Below are 27,929 nucleotides of genomic sequence, written 5' to 3'. Positions count from 1 at the left end.
ACAAAGTAAGTATCATACTCACAATGGACATAAAAACACAGGCATATCACACCAAACAAGATGTTTGATCCAAACAGCATTTGAGTCCATATGATGGAACCCTGGATGACCAACTGGCTAACGCATTTCGAGGACACAACCTCTTCCTCGGAGGCTCTGAGGAAGAGGTTGTGTCCTCAAAACGCATTAGCCAGTTGGCCATCCAGGGTTCCATCGTATGGACTCAAATGCTGTTTGGATCAAACATTTTGTTCGGTGTGATATGCCTGTGTTTTTATGTCCATTATGAGTATGATACTTACTTTGTTCTTTCAATAAATATTTTACACGATAATGCACTAGGTCGGTGCACCCTCTTTTTTTTTTTTTCCATTTGCTTTTAGTAAAGTTGGACCACCCCGGTCTGTTGAGGGCAGCAAGCAGTGCATGCTCCAGAACATTCTTATTGGTTCCACCTAGTCCATTCCCAGCACAGGATAAAAGTGTTTGCTGTGTTGGATTTGCCCTTTTTTTTAATACTTGCACAAAAATTATACTTGGAAAAAATAATAAATGTCTACGTTTGTACCCCCTGTCTGTTCCCTCCCTCATAAGCTGATTTAAATGGGAGATGTGGATGGGGCAGAGAAGCATTTGTCAATTAATCAATTAGTAACTAATAAGAGAAACTTGAATGGAGGATAATATTTTCAAATCAAGACCAGTTTCAAAGATTGGCTACAGTCATAAAGCTAATGGGCTCTTTAATCACACAAGACATTAAAAGGTAAATCTATTTCCAAAAATACAGACAAGTTTAACAGCTGTTATAAAGCAGTTACCAAGACATATTAGCAAGATGTCAGTTTTTCATTCGTACACAGTATGGAGCAGGTTAACATGGATATTCAAAAGCAGCAGTAGTTATCTGTAAAGAAGAGAAGAGAGAATGATAAAATAAGAGGACCTGTAGTAAAAACTAATTGATACCTGTGCAAAAAAATAGAAATGTCGGTATTTTCCGCCCTAAGCGCATCTAAATTTATAGGGAGATGGGGCAGAGGACTGATCATCAATTAATCAATTAAGAACTGATAGACACTTGAATGGAGGAGGAAATTTACACTAGAGTAGATAATCAGCTCTTTGATCACACAAGACAACAAGAGGTATATCTATCTCCAAACATATAGACAATATACTACAGGAGTATCCAAACTCTCTTGACAAAGGGCCAGTTTACTGTCCTTCAGACTTTAGGAGGGCCGGACTGTGACCTTTGAGAATGTTAATGTCAGTGGAGCAAAAACAATGCCTCATCTTTGGTGTCAGTGGGAGGAACTGTGCCACATCGTTGGTGTCACTGAGAGGAATTGTGCCACATCAGTGGTGTCATTGGTCCCCATTTTTGGTGTCATTGGGAGAAATTGTGACCCATTGTTGGCGACATTGGGAGGAATTGTACCCCATAGATGGTGTCATATGGAGAAATAGCGTCCCATCATTTGTGCCTGTAATTGGAGTCAGTGGCCCCCATTGTTGATGTCATTGGGAGAAATTGTGTCCCATCGTTGGTGTCATTGGGAGGAATTGTGCCCCATCATTGATATCAGTGGGGGGAATTATGCCCCATTGTTGGTATCAGTGGATGAAATAGTGCTCCAAGGGCCAGATAAAAGCAAGCAAAGGGCCGCATCTGGCCATCGGGCCACAGTTGGAGACCACTGGTTTACCGGTTGTTCAAGAGCAGTTACCATGAAGTACTGTATTTGTTGGCAAGGTTTCTGGATATTCAAAAGTGGCAGCAGTAATCTTTGAAGGAGCAGGGGAAAGCCAATGAGAAAGTGATAGGAGCTGTGTTAAAGTGCTTAATACATGTGCAAATTTTGTAGAAGTACTTAGGCAAAAATGGTAAATGTTTGTGTGTGTACCCCCTGCCTCAGCCTATACACTTTACTGCTGTGAATTTGGGCATGGCATGTCTGTATTACCATGTGTTTTTTTACACTGAAATGCATTGGGGTGCCATTCCAAATAAATGACGCAGTTATGTTTGTTACATGTATTCCTGGTCATGTTACTACTACCTGGAAATTTAAATTGGTCCTAAAGGAGTATTTAAAGGATAAGTTCACCTTTTGACAAAAACAACATAATAATAAATGCAAATTTTTTTGCAGCTAAAAAAATGCGCATTTATTATTTTTGTTGCAGGAGCTTGTAAAGCATTGCACTAGCGATCAACAGATCACTGGTGCTATGCAGGCCTCCTGCAGATCTACTTGCCCTTACGGGATGCAGCTTACCAGTGCTCAAGCTGGCTGCACCCAATTAGCTTTTTCAGGCTTCTTTGCCATTATTTTCTCCTGGTGATCCTGCCAGTAACACTTTTACTGTCCTAGTGTGACAACACTCACTGTACTCTGTCTATCTAGAAGCAGAGTTGTCACCCTGAATCGACTGTAGTCCTCAACCATGAGATGACACTGCAGAGTGCACAGGACAGCACTGGACTTCTGACAGGATCAGCAGGTAGCACTTATTGAACATATACAGTATAATAAAATGCTTTCAGCTGTATATTTATTAGATCAAAAGGGAACCAATAAGGGACCTTGTCGGGGTTTACATTTGCTTTAGGTACACGGTTGATGATTTGCAGGCTATGTCCTCTCTACCAACGTAAAATGAAGCACAACAAATAGTACACCAAAATACAGTATAGGTATTATTCAGGATTTATACAGACCCAACAGCACAGTTTGAGCAGCACTTTACAATATAAGGGAGACAGTACAACTACAATACAATTCAATACAGAAGGATTAGGAGGGTCCTGCTTGTGGAGCTTACAGTATTAAAAGGGAGGGGGAAGTGATTTAAAAGGCAAAAGCCACAGGGGAAGGGCTAATGGAGATGGTCAAAGCACAGTATTTAGGTGGATTACCTGAATTACGGTAAAGGTATCATACAAAACTTTATTTGTATTAAAAGGTCGGCTAAAAAAAGCATAATATTACACTCCAATCCTAAATGCTGCCTAAATCCATACAGAGAGCACACCGATGTGTCATAAAACAATTAAATTTAAAAATTGTATGACTGTCTGAATAACCAACTTTATTTCTCTATGGACAAAAGATGGTAATTATATCAGATACGATTCTCTAAATATCTCCTATTTGGGTATTCAAACCTCAGTTCTTGTACTGACTATATAGTTGCACAATAGCCCATAGAACATTTTTGTATTTTTACTTTAAAACCAGACAGGCAAAGCAAGCTCTGTGTGTCTAGCCACCTTATGTGTCTCTATTTATTTATCATTTATTTAACTTTGTTCCTTTCCCCCCAATATATCAAATTGAGTAGTGACCACATTTAACGTCCATTCACATTTATGCAGTTTGAACTGCATGACAAAAACGTTGCTTCCTATGGTTCCTGTTCACATATGTCCGGTGCACTGCAGTGCAGTCCAGTTCAGATGCAGATTACTGGCTACTGACTTGTATGGGAACCGTTTCTAAACCTGACGTGTGAACAGGATAAAATCCTGAGCTGATCCTGTCCTGAACCTGATGTAAACCTGACCTGAACCCGTGAACAGCTATTGTATCAACTAGCTGTGAAACCTGAGCTTCAATCCGCACCGGACATGTGTGAATCAGCTCTTAGGTCCCTGTCACATGGGGCGGACCCATCAGCGGATCCGCTTGTTTAGCAGGGGATCTCTCCGCTGGTCCCCACTGAGCAAGCAGATGACAGGTTCATGTCCGCTTCACTGCTGCAGAGTGGACACAGACACAACCTTTGTCCTCTATGGGTGGTCGGATGGAATCAGACCGTCTGTTCGTTTCCATCCGGCTGTCATCCCATCCGATCTGACAGACGGAACTGGAATGCATCTGTCTCTTTTTGGTGGATCAGATCAGATTGGATGTCAGCAGGCATAAATAGACACATGTTCGTTTACACCCGCCTCTCCATAGAGGAGAATAGAGGTTCCAATCGGGTCCGTCTGAAAAACAGGCAGGCAAACCCAATCGGAACGTCCATGTGAAAGGGGCCTTATACATCTCTCCTGCTTGTTCTTTTTTGATCCAGCCTTCTCTGGATGAGTGTATTTACTTTGAACCAATTGGCCTTTTGAAAGTGTGGTACGTCTGGCAATAATAGATGGAAATGGACCAACTATGTGCTTTAGATATTCATCTATTGTGAGTAAATGGAGATGTTTACTCATTGGAGCTTGCAATTCTCCCCAGTGACTCCCATGCCTTTTAATTAATCAGGTTAATTTGTTCCCTCTTTCCTTTTTCTGAATTCAGAAAGGCTTTTCCTACTGGTAATCTAGACCTTGGCAGCTCAGTTTTTTTGAACACTCTTCATTAGCTCAACATGTATAATTGAGTCACCTGCCAGATGCCACAGATCTACTCTTTGTGTATCCACTTCTGAGAGCCACTGAAATGATTTCACATAACAGCTCATTCCCAGGAGTATGGTCACATTATATGTTGTAATTTTAAACGAGAATATCTCAGAAGGCTCCAAATGGGAAGATGGAAAAAGTACCAAAAAATGTGTATATCTTATATACTTGCTTAGGCCGAAAAAAGTTGTCAAAGTCTGGTTCTGACCAGTAATGTTTCCTATCTGTGTCATAAGGACCGCCGCTTTTTAACACCCTCTGTTTTACTGTATATTTTCTAGAAATATTGAACAAACTATTACGCTTGGTGTTTCCAGTCTAGTCCTGGATATAAGTCTGGCAGATTCTAGAGACTTGGCAGCTGTGCCTGACTGGCAGCCAAAGTGCAGACTGTGTACAGGCTGTAGTGAGCTTTCGTTTTTAATTAATTAAATTACAGTTTAGCAGCCCTAAAATTCTCTTGAGCAGACTGTCTCTTCTGGCAAATACCAGGATGACCAGATTGCTAGTCTGGGTCTGTCTGGCAGTATGTAAGGTCTGCAAGACTATGGTTGCTGGCCTGATGAAAATAAACATTTTCATAGTGTACAACATTTGAATATATACTTAAAAAGAAGTCTGGCCAAAGCTTTTTTGGCCATACTACTCCTCTGGGTCACAGGAGTGCACTAACGTTTGCACTCCTGTGGCCCATAATCAGCTGACAGCAGACGAAAGCCTGCTGTTGGTTGAGGTCACAGAGCTGCCCCAGGCTCTGGAAGGATCCTGACCATATTGTCGGGATCCACCTTGATGCATGATTGACAGATGGCTCAGCCTCTCAGCGTGCCACTGAGAGCCAAAGCCAGCTGTGCCCACCCTCTCCCCAGGCCAGCACTCAAGGGAGCACTGAAGGGGGAGAGTGGAGAGCCGGAGACTGACAGTCACTGCTCCCAGCCCGAGAACTGAGTGGTCAGACTAATGCTGTAGCATGGAGATGAATATGCATGTTTATTTTTTCTATTTCCATAATTCTCCTGTAATTGAATAATAAAAATGATGTTGTGCAGAGAAATTCCTACCATGAAGAACCATTGGAATATTATCTTCAGATGTGACCAGCTGCATTGGAAGAAAATAAATCTAAATGGTGTTTTAGGAAGTATTCCTTAGTGCATGGGAACTTGATGACTGGTGCCAGAGGCTCATGGGCGTAGAGCCTGACCTGCATGTTGTGAATTAGTGAGCATGTAAAGGCAGTCCAGTGCTGAGAATGCCTCAGTGTAAGAGAGGAGATCAAAAACTAGAATAAAGCAGACAAGGAGTTGTGTCCCCACAGAATAGGAAAGAGACTGGCTGTGCATCTGATAATTTGGTTGAGCTTTTGAGAATGAAAGTGCATCTAGGATCCCTTGGAAGCTGAGAGCAAGAAAGATGAGATACTTCTGTGACTAAATTAAAGGAGGTATCAGGGCAGGCAGGCTCACAACTTGTAACTGATGTCAATGACAATTTTTTATTTCAGTTGCAGACTTGACTGTCAGGACAACCCACTGCTGGGGGATCTATTGTTACTGGGGTGGACTATTATTGTTGGGGGGGGTCTATTGATGTTGGGGAGATCTAATGTTGCTGGGGTGTGTCTTATGTTGCTGAGGGAGGTATATTGTTGCTGGCTGCTGTGGAGTCTATTGATCCCTATAGATCTGTTGTTGCTGGAGTTGATCTATTATTGCTGGGGGTATTTTGTTGTGGGGGGTCTATTGGTTCTGGCTATCATCTATTGTGGCTGGGGATCTATGGTTTTTGGGGTATTTATTGTTGCTGCGGGGTCTATTGTTGCTGGCCGCAGGGAATCTATTTTACTGATTTTCTTGTTGTCATTAACAAACTCCATACAAATGATTTAGCTCTACAAATTGATGTTTGGTTCAGTATTCTCTACTTGCTGGTTCACACTGCTGCAAATTCTATGTGGATCAGATGCATTCAGAAGCTAAGCATCTGATAATTTAGTTGAGCTTTTGAGAATGATAAATGCATCTGGGATCCCTTGGAAGCTGAGAACAAGCAAGAAAAGATACTTCTGTGACTAAATTAAAAGAGGTATGAGGGCAGGCAGGGTCACAACTTGTAACTGATGTCAATGAACATTTTTTATTTCAGTTGCAGACTTGACTGTATTCTCTACATGCTGGTTCACACTGCTGCAAATTCTATGCGATCAGATGCATTCAGAAAAGCATAGATTCGCATGTAATTTCAAAAAGTATAATTTCCAATGAGGCGTGTTTACATATATGAGGTGTGAATTTGATGCTGTTGAAAAAAGGTCCTGTGCCAGTTTAGTGCGGGTGTGGTGCAAATTTCATCTCCTGCTATGCCCAGTCCCCTCAGAAATTCTATTCAATTCACACTTGTCAAATCAGAAATCGCACTGTCATAGCGTACTGTGAAACCGCATCAGACAGATTCACACCACATCAGTGTGAACCGGAACTGAAAGGGGCTGTACTGGGAGGTGGGTAGGGGCTAAAACCAAGGGAGAGGGCTTTGAGGTGGGTAGAGGGCAGAGACAAGGGATGATGGGGAAAGGGAGACTACCTTCACCTATTCCCTGAGAAGGAAAAAACCTGCTTACAACTAAGCTTATAAGCAATGATGATACAGTACAACTACACACATTGCAGTCTCTGATTTGTGTGTTTTTAGAGAAATCATAAACCTGGTAGTGTCTGCAGGCTCTGTAGCTAGGAGCAGTTGCACGGAGGAGAGGAGAAACTTCTGCATGTAGTTTGCAACAATCTATGCTAACTTTCAAAGGGGGCCTGACCGTTCCCAGTCTGTAAAGGGCTTTTAGCTACTGATCAGTAAAGACTGACCGTATCTAGGGAGGAGAATAGTCCAGATCTTCCTCTGTACTTAGGAAGGAAGTTTTCCCCCTGCATTGCTTCAGTCAACTTGGGCATATTATAATTACCTACTAATAAAATAACAAAAACCAAGCTCATGGACTGTTTACTAACTGTGGATGCAAGTGTGGAAAATGCTTGCTGCCTGGCTGTTCAGAGCTTAGGGGGACCCAAAAACACAGTGGGTTGGGTCCCCCTAAGCTCTGGGTTGGATAAAACAGGTGGACTATACCCTCCACAGTGTTGGGACCCCTCAGATATGTCCAAGATATGATTTCAGATCTCCATTTTTTTTAACTTAGCAAAGTGAGTTGCTACCCACTCAGAATATCCAATGGTATAGAATAGGCTGGCTGTTACATCTTACCCAATCAACATAGTATTTTGGTATAAGAGTAATGGTTTCAGTTATTGTTCTGTATTGCGTAGACATAAAACACTAACACAGTATGTAAAAGTACCCTAATATTAATGAAACACTACTCCCATAGGAGCTGCATTGATACTGTCCAGAGCTTCCCCAAAAGCTTTGCCCCACAGCCAGGCCCATAAGCTCATTCTCACATTTCTTCAATGACCAGTCTAGGGGTGTTGTTTTTGTTGTTTTTATTTTTAGAGAACTTGGTTAGGGATGGGGAATTAGGTGGGATACTCCAAAAACAAGAACTATGTACAATTGAGGACTTTAGGTATTCTTTCGGATAAGCTGTGACGAAGTCCATGCTTGAATTAAACAGTAGACTTCAGCTTTAAGACAGCAGTGGTAGTAGTAGTAGTAGAAAACTAGAGCAGTCCCTTGAAGTAGGAGGTTAAATGGACAAAGCTCTTCAGAACACCACCTCTTTATCTAGACCTGCAGCTGACTATCTAGCACCAGAGGGGGTTAAGAAACATACAGTCTCTAATATCCTTAAGGGTGTCTGTACTCACAAGGTCCAAGAACAGCAGGTTGTCTTTCTCCATGATACTAAACCAGATCTTCAGTAGACGGCCCCTCTGTCAGCTTTAGCAAACCCCAGGTCTCAACATTTTGGCCCTCAGGTCACCCACTTGAGGTCTACGGCAGTAGATCCAGCAGGGTAACTGTATATATTCTGTGAGCACACTGGGCTCTGGGTCTTTCCTGTATAGGATTGTTCCAGCCTGGAGAGGCAGACTGTCCTCTCCAGGCTGGAACAATCCTATAAAAGAAAGACCCAGAGCCCAGTGTGCATAAAGAATATATACAGTTACCCAGCATGCCTTCAAAGCCAGTCTCTCTGGGACAGGCTGGGACTGTATCAATATTCATGCTGTCACCTGCATCGCTTCACACGTATGATCCAGAAACTTCTCAAGCTTTCTAGATGCAGAGGGAGCTATCAGGCTGGCAGCAGCTTATCACATGGGGTAGACCTAACTAGCAAAACAGAGCCGCACTGATTATAGCGTCCAGATTATGCCTTTACCAAATAACAATCACAGTCACATTGATTACAGTGTGACAACTGAATTTACCTAATAAAACCACAAACTAAATCTGTCTAATCTAGCACCTATCTAGGATGGTGATACATCAACAACTAACCCAAATTTGCCAATAAAGCTGGCATGTCTAAAATCCTTTCTCTGTGCAACCAGGCTTTTGTAGAAAGTTTTATGGCTGCGCACTGCAAAGAATGGGAGTTGTTATATTTTCCTTTACTTAAAAAAAACTAAAAATAAACACATTTGTTCCAGATTCTAGATGAGAACTTAGTCTATGTTAATCGGGATGCAGGCACGTAGTTTGTAGTTCAGTGAGACACACTTTAGAATTAAAGTATATAAAACTACCCATTCAGTTTAATATAGAAATGCAAGGCAAAACGTGTGTGTGTATGTATGTACATATATATATGTATATAAAATATATATAGTGTGTGTGTGTATATATATATATATATATATATATGTGTGTGTATAGTATATTGATATGTGTGTGTGTGTGTATAATGTGTGTGTGTGTATATATATATATATATATACACACACACACACACACACACACTATATTGCCAAAAGTATTGGGACGTCTGTCTTTACACGCGCATGAATTTTGAAGCTATAACAGCTTCAACTCTTCTGGGAAGACTGTCCACAAGGTTTAGGAGTGTGCCCATGTCCGCTCTAATTCATCCCAAAGGTGTTCTGTCAGGTTGAGGTCAGGACTCTGTGCAGGCCAGTCAAGTTCCTCCACCGCAAACTCGCTCATCCATGTTTTTATGGAGCTTGCTTTGTGCACTGGTGCAAAGTCATGTTAGAACAGGAAGGGGCCATCCCCAAACTGTTCCCACAAAGTTGGGAGCATGAAATTGTCCAAAATGTCTTGGTATGCTGACGCCTTAAGAGTGCCCTTCACTAGAACTAAGGGGCCAAGCCTAACCCCTGAAAAACAACCCCACACCATAATCTCCCCTCCACCAAACTTTACACTTGGCACAATGCAGTCAGGCAAGTACCGTTCTCCTGGCAACCACCAAACCCAGACATGTCCATCGGATTGCCAGACACAGAAGCATGACTTGTCAATCTAGAGAACAAGACTTCACTGCTCTAGAGTCCAGTAGCAGCGTGCTTTACACCACTGCATCAAACACTTTGCTTTGCACTTTGTGATGTAAGGCTTGGATGCAGCTACTTGGCCATGGAAACCCATTCTATGAAGCTCTCTATTCACTGTTGTGCTAATCTGAAGGCCACAAGAAGTTTGGAGGTCTGTAGCTATTGACTTTGCAGACAGTTGGCGACTTCTGATCACTGTGAGCTTCAGCATGCGCTGACCCCGCTCTGTCATTTTACATAGCTGTTGTTCCCAGTTGCTTCCACTTGGTTATAATACCACTAACAGTTGACCGTGGAATATTTAGTAGCAAGGAAATTTCATGGATGGACTTATTGCACAGGTGGCAACCTATCACAGTACTACGCTTGAATTCACTGAGCTCCTGAGAGCGACCCATTCTTTCACAAATGTTTGTAGAAGCAGTCTGCATGCCTAGGTGCTTGATTTTATACACCTGTGGCCATGGAGGTGATTGGAACATCTGAATCCAATGATTTGGAGGGGTGCTTTTGGCAATATAGTGTATATATACAGTGCTCAGCATAAATGAGTACACCCCTTTTGAAAATTAAGATTGTAATCAATATCTCAATGAACACAATTTCCAAAATCTTGACAAAACTGAGTTTTACAGAACATTTGTTTAGCTCATTACATGAAAGTAAGGTTAATAATATAACTTATGAGAATGATGAAGGTATATTACCAACAACTGCGCTGAATATATAAACAAGTGATAAATATCGCTATTAAATAAATGATAACAGTGTACAACCTCATAAACTACGCTGACACTTTAAAAATAAATAAATAAAAAACACTTTAACAAGTATTCAAGTGGCACATAATCAATATTCTGTGCAAAAGAACAGTAAAAGTATATAGAAGTGAATAAAAATGTATATATTATAATTAAAAATAATTGTGTATAATCCACAAAAAGTGTAAATAAATCAGTCCAAAAGAAGATCACCATGTAAAAAAATCTTTTGCAAAACAAGTGAATAAAGCAAGTGTTGCCTCCCACTCTCCTGGTTGGCAAACTAGGCTTTTAACAGACGATTTCAAGAGATAAATCAGACCACTATGGTATTTTAATCTCCTCCTTTTTTCATGAAAAAACAGAATCCCAAGACAGGTACTCTTGAACTCCAGTATTCAAATTTAGGAAGTGAAGATCAAGGACTCCTTTATCCTCATAATACTCCATATTTTCGCATGCTTCCTGGTCATTTGTGTCCAAGAAATATCCAGTACTTCCAGGTATGGGTTAATTCTCCCAGTCTGATCTGCAGGGTTGGGCTGTCAGGCTGATTCATCTGCTCTATGGAATGGCAAAACCCTTTTTTCCCCCTGCTGGAGCAAATTGGATCATGTTTTTTTGGGGTTTTTTGCCTTCCTCTGGATCAACTGTAAGTATAGGATACTGTATAAGGAGGTTTTCTATTTGTGTGTGTTTTTGTTTTCTCTGTTGGTTGAACTTGATGGACTTTCTTTTTTCATCCAGTTTAACTATGTAAAAGCAGGGAAAATCACCAGTCACACTGATGTTGCAGTGTGTGCAGGCAATTGTGTGCCCAGTGAATATGAACACTTAAAGTGTTACTAAACCCACAACAGTAAATCAGTCTGTATATGCAGTAAAGCATGCTTGTTATACTCACTGTGGATCCTAAGGGGTTAATCCTCTGCATTGTGTAAAAACGCTGTTTGATCCTGACTTCTTTGAACTTCCCCTTCTTCCTGTGTCCCCCTCTTATCTCCTGATAAGACATATCATGTGGAGACACTCTGCACATGCTCAGTTTGGTGTGTATTTCTAGAGTTTTTTTTTCTCTTTAGAGAGGGCATGTGATCAGCACAGGGCAAATCAGTACTGTCCAGACAGATGTCAGGGGTTCTGCATCCCCCTAGAGCAAAATTAAAACTCCTCCTACAAGCTTTAACCAGTTGGCTGCTGGACATTGATAGAAGTCACAAGACTTCTCAAACTTCTGATGAGAAAAGGTATTTAGCAGTTAATATTTACTAAAATAATTGCACTTCCATGTTCTGTGTACTGTGGGAGACCAGATATAATGAATGTAGGTTCCTGGGTTTATTAACACTTTAACTTTTATTGAATACATACATTTCTAAATGTGTTTGTGACTGTATGTATACTTGCATTAATCTCTTTTATATGTGTAGGGTTCCAAAATATTTCTCCTTAAATTATGGGGCCAAAAAAGTCTAAACATCAGTAATATAGGTAATCTTGTTTTTTTACCAGTCCTACTTTGTGCAACTGTAAAATTATGTTTCAACAAAATACAGTTGATTGATTACCTAATGAAAATGTCAACACAACGAGCCTGATAAATGCTAATAGCTATTTATGATTCCAGTTTATATTGTCTGTGCTTGTAAAAGAAATTAGGGTGTTTCAAGTTTAGTGATCACCATGACAACAATGTAGGAAAACTGTGAAATGAAGCACTGGACCACAACCAGTTCCCAGTAGTATCTATTATCCAATAGATACAATGACATTTGTTGTAAATTGTCAGAAATTATGTTAGTCATAGTCATGTTAGTCATGTTACTCATAGTTTCAGTCCTTTCGCAATATGGAAAACCAAAAATTCTAAAAATTAAAATAAATGTGCACACAGAATATAAAATTCAGATGTTGCTTTTATCATAGTAACTAGTATACATCTGGAACATGATTCAAGTTATCCAACCTCCTTTCAAAGAAACTACATTTAGTTTTCCCAAAGGCTTTAAGCTCTCCAGGTTTAGTCCAAGTTGCAGCTATTAATTTACTTAAATCCTATACCTTGTTAATACTTCAGATATATAAACAGTGTGCCGTGCCAGTTATTAGGAAAACATCCAGATTTTATCAGTAATGCGGTGAAGTAGTTATAAATAATGTGCTAATGTAGCACTTCTACCTAAGTGAAGCTGTTGAAAACTCATGGTGATGGTCTTTAGAATGTGCTAAGCTCTCATTACTTTAGATAAATCTTTCTAAAGAGCAGGTTACAAGCCTGTATACCTGAGTTATGTGATGATGGTAAAACAAGCTGAACAATTACACTCTGGACTTGCAGGTAGATTACCCTTTAGACTTTAATATGGAACCTACTTTGCGCTAACAAGTCAAAATCACAGGGTCATGGAAGGAAGCTCTGGGTAGAAATATGGGAGCTGCCATTGCTGGCTTGTTCTTGTAGGTCAACGTTTGTGTCAACTTTATCCTGGCTTCACTACTTAGTGAGCCACTGACCTGACACTAGCATACAGCCAGTGAAGAAATAAAACAACTAATACAAAAATGTTCCAGGTCAGTGAATCACTAAGTAGTGAAGCAAGGACAAGGTTGATAACTCTTGCACCTTCAAAATTGTATCAGTAACAGCAGCACTTATGTTTCTATCCTGACAGTTTTCTATTAGGCCTTATTCACATAGGTGCCGTGGCCTTTAGAGCGTGAATTTATGTGGCTGAAGCCTTAGAAGCTGCCTAGTTTTACAGGCGTTCAGCAGTGGGCAAGTGCCTCCAAACTTGGGGGTGCTCACACACCTCTGCCAGCTCCTGATGGCCAAAGCCGCAAAAACAAATGGCCAGTTCACACTGTATAGGCCACAGAAACTGTGCAAATGAGGCATTATATTTTAAATACTAGTGTCCTCTATATAACAAACATAAAATGTGCATTGAGTTTTAGAAATACTTACCTTGTGCCAGTCACATAATCCCATAGAGAAGTACTGGTCATATTATCTCAGCCAGGGGTTAAAGGAACAAAACACTGAGTAAAAATGGCTTGTTTGCCAAACTCTCTGCCTGTCTTACCCTTCTGCACAATTTCATGTAACCAAAGCTTTTTGTTTATAGGACAGGCACCACCAGAGTGTGGGTGCAAATGGAAATAAAGTATTTTAAAAGACAGGTGTTCATATGTCTAGCGCCTCCAGGAAAGGTCTACTTTCTGTCCATGTTTACTCAAGCTATCATTTCCCCCTCTTAACTTTATCACTTGGTAAACCACAAAACACATACTCACAAACCTAGAAGTTCTGTGCGGCATATTCTTAACAAGTAATACATGGGTTTTTAAACTTTTGCTTACTGACCTCTGTCGCTGCAGATGCTGTGGAGCAATTCATTCTGAGCATTCACAACAAAAGCACAAAAAGAGCCTTGTCTAGGCCATCTTTGTTCACCCTGCTTCACCCTGCTCTCCCTTCTAACAATGCCTCTACAGCCATCCAGCCTTCCAGTCTCTAATAGTAACACAGACCAGAGGATCTGAGGGGAAAAAAGTAGGGTGAGTTAACGGAAAGATTTAACTGCTTTAGTGTGTCTGCTGAAAATTTTGAAGATGATTTGCACCACAGAGCATGGATGCTGGGACTGTTCACTGCACTGCGTATGTGTGCAGTCAGTGTACAACAGTTTAAAAACAAATTTGTTAGCAAGATGGGAAAGAGATTTTTTGATAGAAGAGACACACAAAGACTCTTCTGCAAAAAAAAAAATAATATGTATATATATATATACCTAGTAATTTTAAAATGTAAAGCTCAACCCCAACCCTTAGGGTGTAATCCCATAGTTAATAATTTTAACCAGACCAGAGTTGAGAGGTAAAGTGAAACTAAAGTCTGCCTATACTTATCTCTCCTCCAGAGATGCGATGTCTGCAAGCTCCTTCACCTGCAAACATCTTTGCCTGGTCTCTTTCCAGGTTTGGCCCCTTTGGCCATCTTGATTGGTATGTGCCTAGGAGATATTTTATCCCAGCACCAAGGCATGCTAAGAATGTACACTGAGTTGTGCATGCACAGCTGATTTTACACTCTAAAAAAGTTTGGGAACAGGAAAATAAAAAGGTTTTATTGCAGAATGTCTTTTCTGTAACAAAAAAAAAATGGTCTGCTTTAAGTTTATTTCTACTATTTAAATGTTACTATATAAAGCCTTATTGGCTAAGGACTTTCAAATACTTTACTGACCCTGTCCTATTTACTTTTCACCAATTACAGTATTCCACAATAACTAATAACAATGTCGTTCCCCACAGTGCCTACCATGCTAATACCCTGCAAAGATCTATGCCCAGCTATAGCCCCCCCTCAGCGAAGCACAAAATAACTCAGGTTCACACAGACAGCAAAAGTTTCTCTTCTTTACTGGAAAACTAATAAGAATACAGACAACTATAGTGCGTATAGTGGCACATAGCGTACATCCTAGGTTTACTGAAAAAAAATATTAAAAAAAGCACAAGAGATATACCTACTATCAATAAAACTTGTCCCTTGTGCCACTGTTTCCGGCTTGAAGTTGGAATTCCATTCCCCCGCAGCCCTTGCTGCTGGTGTTGAGGGTTATTAGAGCTGAGGGACATGTCATATGCACTCATCAAGAGTGCTACCTATACCCACCCTTTACGCTTACCTCATCCATTCTAGGAAGCTGTACTCTCGCTTCTATGAATGAATAACAACCTATGAATGGAGGATGGGCAGATGAACGAAAGGTCTACCACCTCCATTCATATATTGCATTCCATTCATAGAAGCTATATTACAGCTGAAGGAAAGGGGTAGCAAGGGAAGGCATTGCCATCACCCTTGATGAGTGCATGTGGTCCCTCGGCTCTATTAAGAACTGTTATATAGTAGTGGGTATGGGGGGGGGCTTGTAGGCAGAAGATTTCAACTAAAGCAGGAGCCAGCACCACAAGGCATTCATTTCAAAGATAGTAAGCAGGGCCCTCCTGACCCTCTTGTATTGAACTGTATCGTTGCTTTATTGTCTCCCTTTATAATGTAAAGCGCTGAGAAAACTGTTGGAGCTATATAAATCCTGTATAATAATAATAGTAAGCAATGTTCCTTGTGCTGATTTTTTTTATAATTACTAAATGTAGGCTTTAATCAAGGTTTACGTGAAGACAGCCATAAATAGGGAGCGGAAAGCCATGTGGGATATGTCCTGACAACTACATTCTTTTGTAAGCAATGCCTGCACTGAAGAGAACTGTGACCCTTTTTAGGACAGAATACAGCATCCAGCCACCTATGATCTATCTATTTATAATCTGGCCCCCTATGGTACTACCCACAGACATGGTTTCATTCCAACGCACCCAGGGGTGGGCTGGCAGCTGAAATGCTCCATACACTGTCACTGCCCAAGACATTATCCCCCTGTAATGGGGACATCTAGTGGAGGCCCAGGGGTACTACAGTGGGAATACCCTGCATACTAATCTATCCTGAACTCACCTACAACAACAACCACATATTCTTTATTTTTGTGAATTTTCAACACTCATAGTCAAACTACCATATCAGTAGAAACACTAATGATAAAAAAAAAACCTTTTATTTAATTTAAAATGCATTATAATTCTTTACATTCTTTTTATAAGCTTACTTCAAAGTGGTGTGTAAAGTGTGTGTGTATATATATATATATATATATATATATATATATATATAAATATATATATAAATAAAAAAATATATATATATGTACACTATATTGCCAAAAGTATTGGGACACCCGGCTTTATATGCAGATGAACGTTAATGGCATCCCAGTCTTAGTCCGTAGGGTTGAATATTGAGTTGAGAAGTGCATTTGTGAGGTCAGGCACTGATGTCTGATGAGAAGGTCTGGCTCACAGTCTCCACTCTAATTTATCCCAAAGGTGTTCTCAGGTACCTCAGTCAGAACTCTGTACAGGCCAGTCAAGTTCCTCCACCCCAAACTCTCTCAGCCATGTCTTTATGGACCGTGTTTGTGCACTGGTGCGCAGTCACTTTGGAACAGGAAGGGGCCGACCCCAAACTGTTCCCAAACTGTTCCCACAAAGTTGGGAGCATGAAATTGTCCAAAATGTCTTGGTATGCTGACACCTTAAGAGTTCCCTTCACTGGAACTAAGGGGCCAAGCCCAACCCCTGAAGAACAACCCCACACCATAACCCCCCTCCACCAAACTTTATACTTGCATTTCCCAGTCAGGCAAATACTGTTCTCCTGGCAACCACCAAACCCAGACACATCCATCGGATTGTCAGACAGAGAAGCAAGATTGGTCACTCCAGAGAAAACATCTCCACTGCTATAGAGTCCAGTGGTGACGTGCTTTACACCACTGCATCCGACGCTTTGCATTGCACTTGGTGATGTAAGGCTTGGATGCAGCTGCTCAGCCATGGAAACCCATTCCATGAAGCTCTCTACACACTGTTGTTGAACTAATCTGAAGGCCACTTGAAGTTTGGAGGTCTTTAGCTATTGACTCTGCAGCAGTTGGTGACATCTGCACCCTGCTCTGTCATTTTACGTGGCCTACCACTTGGTGGCTGAGTTGCTGTTGTTCCCAGTTGCTTCCACTTTGTTATAATACCACTAACAGTTAACCGTGGAATATCTAGTAGCAAGGAAATTTCACGGATGGACTTATTGCACAGGTGGCAACCTATTGTGGTACTATGCTTGAACTCTTTCACAAATGTTTGTAGAAGCCGTCTGCATGCCTAGGTGCTTGATTTTATACACCTGTGGCCATGGAGGTGATTGGAACACCTGAATCCAATGATTTGGAGGGGTGTCCCATTACTTTTGGCAACATAGTGTGTGTATATATATATATGTTATTTCTACTATTTGAATGACAAATCAAAGTGTATAGCAAAAATAGAAACTCAGATCCATATAATCCATGTTATTTGTTGTTTTGTTAGGTAATGCGCACTGAGTAGGCCGATGATGCAAGGATCTGCTTGCTTGATAAGTGCAGTCTGCATACCATGCACAATGGAACAATAAAAGGTGGAATAAATCCTGTACTCAAAACAGCTTGAGTTCTAATTACTTCGAATTCGAGATGAGCAAATCATTTTGCCTATTTCACTTTTGGCAAGAATTCAGACTGGTTCTCAGCAGGTGAAACATTTCATGGAAACAGGGTGCTTTGTATCATTTCAGTTTAATGACTCAATCTGGCAACAGGACAGCACATCTACAAGCAAACTACGTGGGAGCTTAGCGAGAAGGAAAAGGAAATGACCGCCAGACTTCTGCGCTGGTCCTTTCTGTAATCTCATGGGAACCTTTTTTAAGAGCTACACATCTAGATCAAATGTTTTGTCTCCAATTCAAAAAGTTTAAAAGATAACTGTCTGTGATTGGTAGGCATGTGTTTGAGCTTTATTTTTGCCTGCGTATGATGTTCTGTATACAGTACAATTATTAAATAGAAAACGTTACCAGCACACCCCCAGCCTCTACTTTTCTTAAAAGTAGAACTCCAGGCAAACAGCTAAATACTCAGATTAAATACAGTACATCTATGAGAACAGACTGCCTATTTTTGTCCATTCATTCTTTAAATGTATGCAGCCCTGCCAAACAGCACAGCCACACAGATAACTACACTTTCTCTGGTACAATTAAGGAATATAATACTGATATCACCGCGTCCTCAGTCTTCTGAATTAACAAGGACGAGGAGCTTCTGAGGTTTTCTCCACAGCATATTTTCAAGAAGTTCCCTCCCTTTCTCAGTTGGTGCTATACAGGCGTTGAGACTGGAACTTATTCAAACACAATTGCTTATGCTAGTTGCATCAACCATTTGCCTTCTGACCATTGTACATAAATGGCCCGACATCTCACTTTTGAAGGTGAAAGTGCACTCCTGTTCATGCCAAAAGGGGAACAGGGACGATTAAATTAATTCTGTGGTATGTGATTGCTGTTAGCAATCACTGAAATCACTTATTTAAAAAAATATGTCTCCTCTCACACCAACTGGCACTGAGTGTTTCCCCAATTATTAGCAATTGACTACTGTCCGTGATACTTTTTTTATTTGCACTAACATACAATTTTGAGGACAAGCTTTCGGGGAGTGTCCCCTTCTTCAGGTTTAAGCAGTACTGAAACAAAGATTTAGCAGAATGTTGGAAGAGATGTGGGGGATGAGAAAAAAAAAAACAGAGATAAGATACAGCAAAAGCAAAGTCTGGGGGGGGGGGGGGAGACAACACTAGCAGAGGCAGTCATGCTTGAGCTGATAGTCATAAAACTGTTGGATAATGATTGAGGAATCCCATGTCCAAATTCTGGCCGTTATTTCTTGTGTCAGATAGAATTATCATTCTTAGTTCAAAAGTTTTTCTTTCCTGAATGGACTGGAAATTTCCTTTAAGAACTAAAATATTGAGGTCTCCCGAAGTGTGGTCTGGTTGTGCGAAATGGTGTCCCACAGGTGTGCAAAGGTCATCTTCTTTATGTTCCTTGATGGTATGTCTGTGCAAATTCATCCTTGTTTGCAACTTCTGTCCTGTTTCGCCAATGTAAGATCCTTTGCTACATTTTCTGCACTGGATAAGGTACACAACATTACTGGAGGTGCAGCTGTATGAGCCGGAGATATTGAAGATCCCTTTTGAGTGTCTGACACTTTTTGATGGATTGATTTAGTTGCACAGTTTGCAGCGTTTTCTATTGCAGGGTGTGCTTCCATTATTTGTGACATCATAATCAGAAGGAAGTTTCCTACTGATTAGTTTATTTCTTAGGTTGGGGGGTTGTCTGAAAGCTAGTATTGGGGGTTGCTGGAATATTTCTTTCAGAGTTCCATCCTCTGTTATGATGGGTTGTAAATCTTTCATTATTTTTCTTATTCCTTCTAGTGTTGGGTTGTATGTGGTTACTAGAGGTACACAGTTGTTTATTTTTTTCTCCTTGTTCTAAAGTAGATTTTCTCTTTGGGTTCTCAAGGCTGTGTTTATGCTGGTATTGATAGTTTTGTCCTTGTAACCTTTCTTATGGAAGGCATCTGCTAGTGTCCCGAGATGTTTATCTCTATCTCTTGGGTCAGAACATATTCGGTGGTATCTAATGGCCTGACTGTTTATGATGGCACGTTTCGTGTGTTGGGGTGGAAGCTAGAACTGTGGAGGTAGTTGCATCTATCAGTGGGTTTCCTGTATTTTAAGGTGTGAAGCTTATCATCCCTGATGTATACTGTGGTGTCTAGGAAGTTGACATGTGTGTTTGAGTATTCTATTTTTAGTTTGATTGATGGATGAAAAGTGTTGATCAATGAGTAAAATTGTTTTAGGCATTCCTCACCTTCTGTCCATATGATGAAAATATCATCAATATAGCGATAGTATCTGTATGGTTTTTGTTCCATGCTGTTCAGGAATTTTTCCTCCAGGTCAGCCATAATTAAATTGGCATATTGGGGTGCCATTTTACTTCCCATCGCAATACCCATACATTGAAGATAGATGTCTTTATTGAAAGTAAAGTAGTTGTGTGTAAGTATGAATTCAATGAGCTGTGTAACATCCTCAGCAGTGTATTTGTGGTTTGGTGAGGATCATAAGGATCTGTGACATGCAGCTAATCCATCCTTGTGAGGGATATTACTATACAGGGATACTACATCCATAGTCACTAGAAGTGTATTAGATGGTAATTGCTGTATGTTGTTGATCTTGTTCAGAAAGTCAGTTGTGTCTTGCAGGAAACTAGCAGTATTCTTGACTAACGGTTTTAAAATACGAAAGGTTACAATGACAAAACTATCAATACCAGCATAAACACAGCCTTGAGAACCCAAAGAGGAAATCTACTTCAGTACAAGGAGAAAAAAACAAACAACCGTGTACCCCTAGTAACCACATACAACCCAACACTAGAAGGGATAAGAAAAATAATCAAAGATTTACAACCCATCATAACAGAGGATGGAACTCTGAAAAAATATTCCAGCAACCACCAATACTGGCTTTCAGACAACCCCTCAACCTCAGAAATAAACTAATCATTAGGAAACTTCCTTCTGATTATGATGTTACAAATAATGGAAGCACACCCTGCAATAGAAAACGCTGCAAACTGTGCAACTAAATCAATCCATCAAAAAGTGTCAGACACTCAAAAGGGATCTTCAATATCTCCGGCTCATACAGCTGCACCTCCAGTAATGTTGTGTACCTTATCCAGTGCAGAAAATGTAGCAAAGGATCTTATGTTGGCGAAACAGGACAGAAGTTGCAAACAAGGATGAATTTGCACAGACATACCATCAAGGAACATAAAGAAGATGACCTTTGCACACCTGTGGGACACCATTTCGCACAACCAGACCACACTTTGGGAGACCTCAATATTTTAGTTCTTAAAGGAAATTTCAAATCCATTCAGGAAAGAAAAACTTTTGAACTAAGAATGATAATTCTATTTAACACAAGAGATAACGGCCTGAATTTGGACATGGGATTCCTCAATCATTATCCAACAGTTTTATGACTATCAGCTCAAGCATGACTGCCTCTGCTAGTGTTGTCTCCCCCCCCCCCCCCCCCCCCCGCCCCCAGACTTTGCTTTTGCTGTATCTTATCTCTGTTTTTTTGTTTTTGTTTTTGTTTTGTTTTTTCCCATCCCCTAATTCTCTTCCAACATTCTGCTAAATCTTTGTTTCAGTACTGCTTAGACCTGAAGAAGGGGACATTCCCCGAAAGCTTGTCCTAAAAATTGTATGTGAGTGCAAATAAAAAAAGTATCACGGACAGTACTCAATTGTTCCTGTCGCAAATGCACTAATGCGGCTACAATCACCTCAAGCCCAATGATTAGCAGAAGTGATTATGGACACGGGCATAGGTGTCATCAGAGCAGCCAGCCACAGAGCCCCTGATTGCCACCACACCAGCACAGTGTCCCTGACTACTGTCACACCAGTCACAGTGTCGCCAGACCAATGCAGCCTGCAATAGTGTTCCTGATTGCCACCACACCAGTCCCAGTGTCACCAGACCAATGCAGACAGCCACAGTGTTCCTAATCACCACCACACCAAACTCAGTGTCACCAGACCAATGCAGACAGCAACAGTGTTCCTGATTGCCACCACACCAGCACAGTGTCCCTGACTACTGCCACACCAGTCACAGTGTCACCAGACCAATGTAGACAGCCACAGTGTTCCTAATCACCACCACACCAAACTCAGTGTCACCAGACCAATGCAGCCAGCAACAGTGTTCCTGATTGCCACCATACCAGCACAGTGTCCCTGACTACTGCTACACCAGTCACAGTGTCACCAGACCAATGCAGACAGCCACAGTGTTCCTAATCACCATGACATCAAACTCAGTGTCACTAGACCAGTGTAGGCCAGCCATAGTGTTCTTGATCACCACCTGACCAATGTAAGCCAATAACCGTGTTCCTGATTGCCACCACACCAGTCCAAGTGCCACCAGACCAGTGCAGCCAGCAACCATGTTTTTGATTGCCACCACACCAGTCCAAGTGCCACCAGACCAGTGCAGCCAGCAACCATGTTTTTGATTGCCACCACACCAGTCCAAGTGCCACCAGACCAGTGCAGCCAGCAACCATGTTTTTGATTGCCACTACACCAGTCTTAGTGTCACCAGACCAATGCAGCCAGCAACAGTGTTCCTGATTGCCACCGCACCAGTCCCAGTGTCACCAGACCAATGCAGCCAGCAACAGTGTTCCTGATTGACTGCCATGTGAATCCCAGTGTCATCAGTCCAGTGCAAACCAGCAACAGTAAACAAAAAGTGCAGCACTGATTGTGTAAAACAATTCATACAACTGCAAACATGTTATATAAAGTTAGAATTAAAACTATCACTGCATCCCACCAGACAATCAATAATTCACCTTAACAACAATCAGTAGGATAAATAAGTAAATGAATACACCACTGTTTGAAGCAAAAAAGTGCCAGTGCAAAATTACATTAATTCATAAAGTCCAATATTAAATCAGATATCCTCCATTATCTGATAAATAAATGAATGAATTAACCACTTGCCTATCGGGCACTTTTACCCCCTTCCTGCCCAGACCAATTTTCAGCTTTCACCACTCTCATACTTTGACAATTGTGCGGTCCTGCAACATTGTACCCAAACTAAATTTTTATGATTTTTTTTTAAACAAATAGAGCTGGTGGTATTTAATCACCAGTGTGGTTTTTATTTTTAGCTAAACAAACAAAAAAATACCAGAAATTATGAAAAAAAAATGTCTTTGTTTCTGTTATAAAGTTTTGTAAATAAGTAATTTTTCTCTTTCACTGATAGGCACTGATGAGGCTGCACTGATAGGCGGCACTGATGGGCACTGTTTGGCGGCACTGATGGGCACCGTTAGGCAGCACTGATGGGCACTGTTAAATGGCACTGATGGGCAGCACTGATAGGCGGCACTGATTCAACTGATGGGCAGTGATAGGCACTGATTCAACTGATGGGCACTGCTGGCCACACTGATGGGGCTACACTGATCACCAGGACACCGATGATCAGTGACCCAATGATCAGTGTAGATGTCTCCCTGCAAAATGCCGCTTACAGGCTCTCCTCTCCTCAAGATCTGTCAGTGTGAGAAGAGGACTGCCAATAACCGGCATTTCCTATTTACCCAGTGATCAGCTGTGATTGGATACAGCTGGTCACATGGTAAAAGTGGCCGTGATTGGCCCATTCCTTAGTCGTGATCAGCTGTGTCCGGAGGACACAGCGATCACAGATTGCGTGCAGTGCGCACCCCAGGGGGCACGCTGGGTGTGTGGTTTTGGGAGGACGTCCATGGATGCCTTCCCAGAACTAGCTGACCACAACGGTAGCCGTCTTTTGGCTATAGTGCAGTCGGGAACTGGTTAATACGTCACTATTTCTATTGCACTAAATAGTGGTGTATCAATTAATTAATTAATATATCAGATAATGGAGGATATCTGATTTAATATTGGACTTTATGAATGTCATTTTGCCCTGGCACTTTTTTGCATCAAAAGTGGTGTATTTATTTATTTATTTATCCTACTGATTGTTGTTAAGGTGAATTATTGATTTGTGGGATGCAGTGATAGTTTTAATTTTAACTTTACATAGCACTTTTGCGGTTGTATGAATGTTTTTACAAAATTCTTCAGCGCTGCACTTCTTGTTTACATTTATATGTTTTGGTTGGTTCAACTTTTAGTGCTAGCAGCTTATCATATCTGAAGTGCTCGTTGTTCTTTTTGGTTTTTTATTAAACCAGCAGCAGTGTTCTTGCTTGCTATCAAACCATTCCCAGTGTCACCAGAACAAAGCAACCTAGCAAGAACATTCCTGATTTCCACCAGATGAGTCCAGTGCAGCCAGCAACAGCAGTTTGAATTGCTGCCACATCAGTACAGTGTCACCAGAGCCAGTGCTACCAGCAACAGTGTTCTTGATCATCACCACTCCAGTGCAGTGTTGCTTCTCACCTGTACTGAATCTGGCCTACTTGTAGCCTACCTGCAGTCTCTGGTCATCTGTACTATGTCCGCAAGTCTCTGGTCATCTCCTGTAGTATTTCCACAGTCTCTGGTCATCTCCTGTAGTATGTCTGCAGTCTCTGATCATCTCCTGTACTATGTCTGCAGTCTATGGTCGTCTCCTGTACTATGTCAGCAGTCTCTGGTCATCTCCTGTACTATGTCCACAGTCTCTGGTCATCTCCTGTACTATATTCACAGTCTCTGGTCATCTCCTGTACTATGTCTGCAGTCTATGGTCGTCTCCTGTACTATGTCAGCAGTCTCTGGTCATCTCCTGTACTATGTCCACAGTCTCTGGTCATCTCCTGTACTATGTCCGCAGTCTCTGGTCATCTCCTGTACTATGTCCGCAGTCTCTGGTCATCTCCTGTACTACAGTATGTCCGTAGTCTCTGTTCATCTCCTGTACTATGTCCGCAGTCTTTGGTCATCTCCTGTAGTATGTCCGTAGTCTCTGGTCATCTCCTGTACTATGTCCGCAGTCTTTGGTCATCTTCTGTAGTATGTCTGCAGTCTCTGGTCATCTCCTGTACTATGTCCACAGTCTCTGGTCATCTCCTGTAGTATGTCCGCAGTCTCTGGTCATCTCCTGTACTATGTCCACAGTCTTTGGTCATCTCCTGTACTATGTCCGTAGTCTCTGGTCATCTCCTGTACTATGTCAGCAGTCTCTGGTCATCTCCTGTACTGTGTCCGTAGTCTCTGGTCATCTCCTGTACTATGTCCGCAGTCTTTGGTCATCTTCTGTAGTATGCCTGCAGTCTCTGGTCATCTCCTGTACTATGTCCACAGTCTCTGGTCATCTCCTGTAGTATGTCCGCAGTCTCTGGTCATCTCCTGTAGTATGTCCGCAGTCTCTGGTCATCTCCTGTACTATGCCCGCAGTCTCTGGTCATCTCCTGTACTATGTCCGTAGTAGTCTCTGGTCATCTCCTGTGCTATGTCCACAGTCTCTGGTCATCTCCTGTACTATGTCCGCAGTCTCTGGTCATCTCCTGTACTATGTCTACAGTCCATTGGTTCAGAATATTTTTTTTCTTGTTTTCCTCCTCTAAAAACTAGGTACGTCTTATGGTCAGGTGCACCTTATGGAGCAAAAAATATGGTATACTCATGCTGTGTTTGAGTAATATCTTATTAAACTGACAATTGTGTGTAAAAAATAAATTTTCCTTTTCTTTTTTTTTAATAAAACTTTTGGAAAAATAAAATCTTCAAAAGTAAAAATACCTTGGGGTGTGTACTTTTTAAGTTTGATACAGTCAAGATGCGTGTTAAGATATTTTTTTAATTGACAATTTTGTTTTCTTTCCATGTTTTCCAGAAACTTGTGGCAAAAAAATTAAATCTTTAAAAGACTCACCATGCTCCTTAAAAATACCTTGCAATGTCCGTTTTCCAAAATGTATCTCCATGTTAAAGCTAAAGGAGGATACAGAACCCCTGACCTCTGTCTGGACAGTGCTGATTGGCCCTCTGCTGATCACATGCACTCTCCCAAGAAAAAAAAACTCTCTAGCAATACACAGCAAACTGAGCATGTGTAGAGTGCAGAGTGTCTCTACATGATATGTCTTATCAGGAGATAAGAGGGGGACACTAGAAGAAGGGGAGGATCAGAGAAATCAGGATCAAACTGCCTTTTTACACAATGCAGAGGATTAACCCCGTAGGTTCCACAGTGAGTATAACAAGCATACGTTACTGCATATACAAATTGATTTTACTGTTGTGGGTTTAGTAATACTTTAAGTCTATGCTTTATCATCACCGCCAATACAATCTTTGTAATACTTATTGGTATGTGTATGGTAACCTAAGGTTAGTCAATGAAATTACCTCACTAATCAATCTCAAATTGGTGACTTTCTAGTCCAAATTCCCTATTAACAGCATAATTATTACCATAGCTAAACCAATATTTAAAACCCTTGAAAATAAAATAAAGATAAAAACAGAAATTATTTAGAATTTTTTTTCTTACACAGTTACCTACAAAGTAGAAACGAACGATAAAACTATTTAAATAATTTTCTATGTTCAGGCCTTCTGGTGCTAGTGTATCTAACATATTTATCCATTTTATCTCATTCTGCGAAATCTTATATTTTATATTTTATCCTCTCCAGTGGCCTTCTGTTTTATCAATAGCATAAAAGTTTAGCAGGCTGGCATCTTTCCCGTGGCATTCCTTAAAGTGATTCTAAAGGCTTATTTTTTTAAAAGAAAAAATAACAAACATGTCTATACTTACCTGTTGTGTGCAGTGGTTTTGCACAGAGCAGCCCAGATCCTCCTATTCTTGGGTACCCCGCCGGCGCTCCTAGCCCCTCCCTCCTGTCAGGTGTCCTCACAGCAAGCAACTTGCTATAGGGGCACCCACTGCTCTGTGTGTCGATTCACACATGGAGTAACGGCTTGGCCCCGCTCACCCTCTTCTCACTGACTGTGATTGACAGCGGTGGGAGCCAATGGCTCCCGCTTCTGTCTCAGCCTATGAGAAGAAGGAGTCCCGGGACAGCTGAGACTCCAGTGCACATCATTGGGTCGAGAGGGGACTTAGGTCAGTATTAGGGGGGTGGGGGGGATGCTGCACAGAGAAGGTTTTTTACCTTCATGCATAGAATACATGAAGGTAAAAAAAACCCTGAGCCTTTAGAACCACTTTAAAATGTCTAGACACAGTATGTTGGGTATAGCCTTTTTTTATGTTGTTCAATTCTTCTTCCCAATTCTCTTGTTGTTCTGCCTATGTACTGGAGGTGATATGGGCACTCCAGTACCTAGGTAACAAACGTGCTTTTACATGATTTTAACAACTTTATTTCAAAAATACTTTTATTCTTATTAGACTGGGAATGTGTTCTCTTCCTATCTTTATATTTACTTGCCCTGCATGCTACATACTTTTGGCATCGGGAGAACCCTTTATTTTCAGGAAATTACTCCTTCTAGAGGGGGGGGGTATATCACATTTTTTACTATCATATTTCTTAATGTTTTTCCTTTCCTGTAAATGAATTTAGGACAACACATATAAATCCTGTATTATAATAATAACAATAATTTTTAAATGTGTGCAAAAAATAAAATGATTAGAACATAAGTAATTAGTAATGGCAATCGACAAACAGATACCTATACATTAGAGCAGTGCAAGATTTATATTGTTTCAATACCTTATTTTTCTTTTCCTCCCCATTCTTCTCACAGTGTCTATTTTCCGTAAAAACAGATGAATCATCTCCCTTTACTTCCGGGAACTCTGGGTTTTTCTCCTGGAAAATATGACAGTGCACATTATCGGAGGGGAAGAAGCTGGTGATGTAGTCTTCTCAGGATGCAACTGTAAGGCCATGGCTATGTCACCAGTACCTACACTCAACCACAGTCGCCCCAATCTGCATTCATGGTGACAAATATAAAAAATATATATTATTTATTTATTTCTCAGGTAACTGGTCTAGACTTAAGACCTAATAATCTCCAGGATCATCAGTTGTTTCCGGGTACTCTTACAGCATCAAGATTTCCATCTACTGTCCCACAGCCAACACAGTAGCTTGAATAAATCACTCATGACAGTCTATACTGTATATATTGGTTAGGGCTGCTATCATTGTTGCTGAAATGCATAATATCCTTTCATATGTGAAAC

The 27,929-nt window shown here is 41.0% G+C and overlaps 1 long non-coding RNA gene across 1 annotated transcript; it reads right to left on the bottom strand.

Moving 5' to 3' along the window:
* Nucleotides 1-726: 726 nt before the first annotated feature.
* Nucleotides 727-27,591, bottom strand: LOC149464965 (uncharacterized). Its single transcript, XR_016312284.1, has 2 exons — nucleotides 27,451-27,591; nucleotides 727-907 (listed from the first exon to the last, which is right to left on the bottom strand). It is a non-coding gene; the product is annotated as an uncharacterized LOC149464965 (long non-coding RNA).
* Nucleotides 27,592-27,929: the final 338 nt, after the last annotated feature.

Source organism: Staurois parvus, unplaced genomic scaffold, assembly GCF_062004578.1.
Source record: "Staurois parvus isolate SC_StPar_1 unplaced genomic scaffold, SC_StPar_1.0 ptg000145l, whole genome shotgun sequence".
Lineage (NCBI taxonomy): Eukaryota > Metazoa > Chordata > Amphibia > Anura > Ranidae > Staurois > Staurois parvus.
The sequence above is the reverse complement of the archived record's forward strand: the minus strand, read 5'-3'. Positions and strand labels throughout refer to the sequence as shown.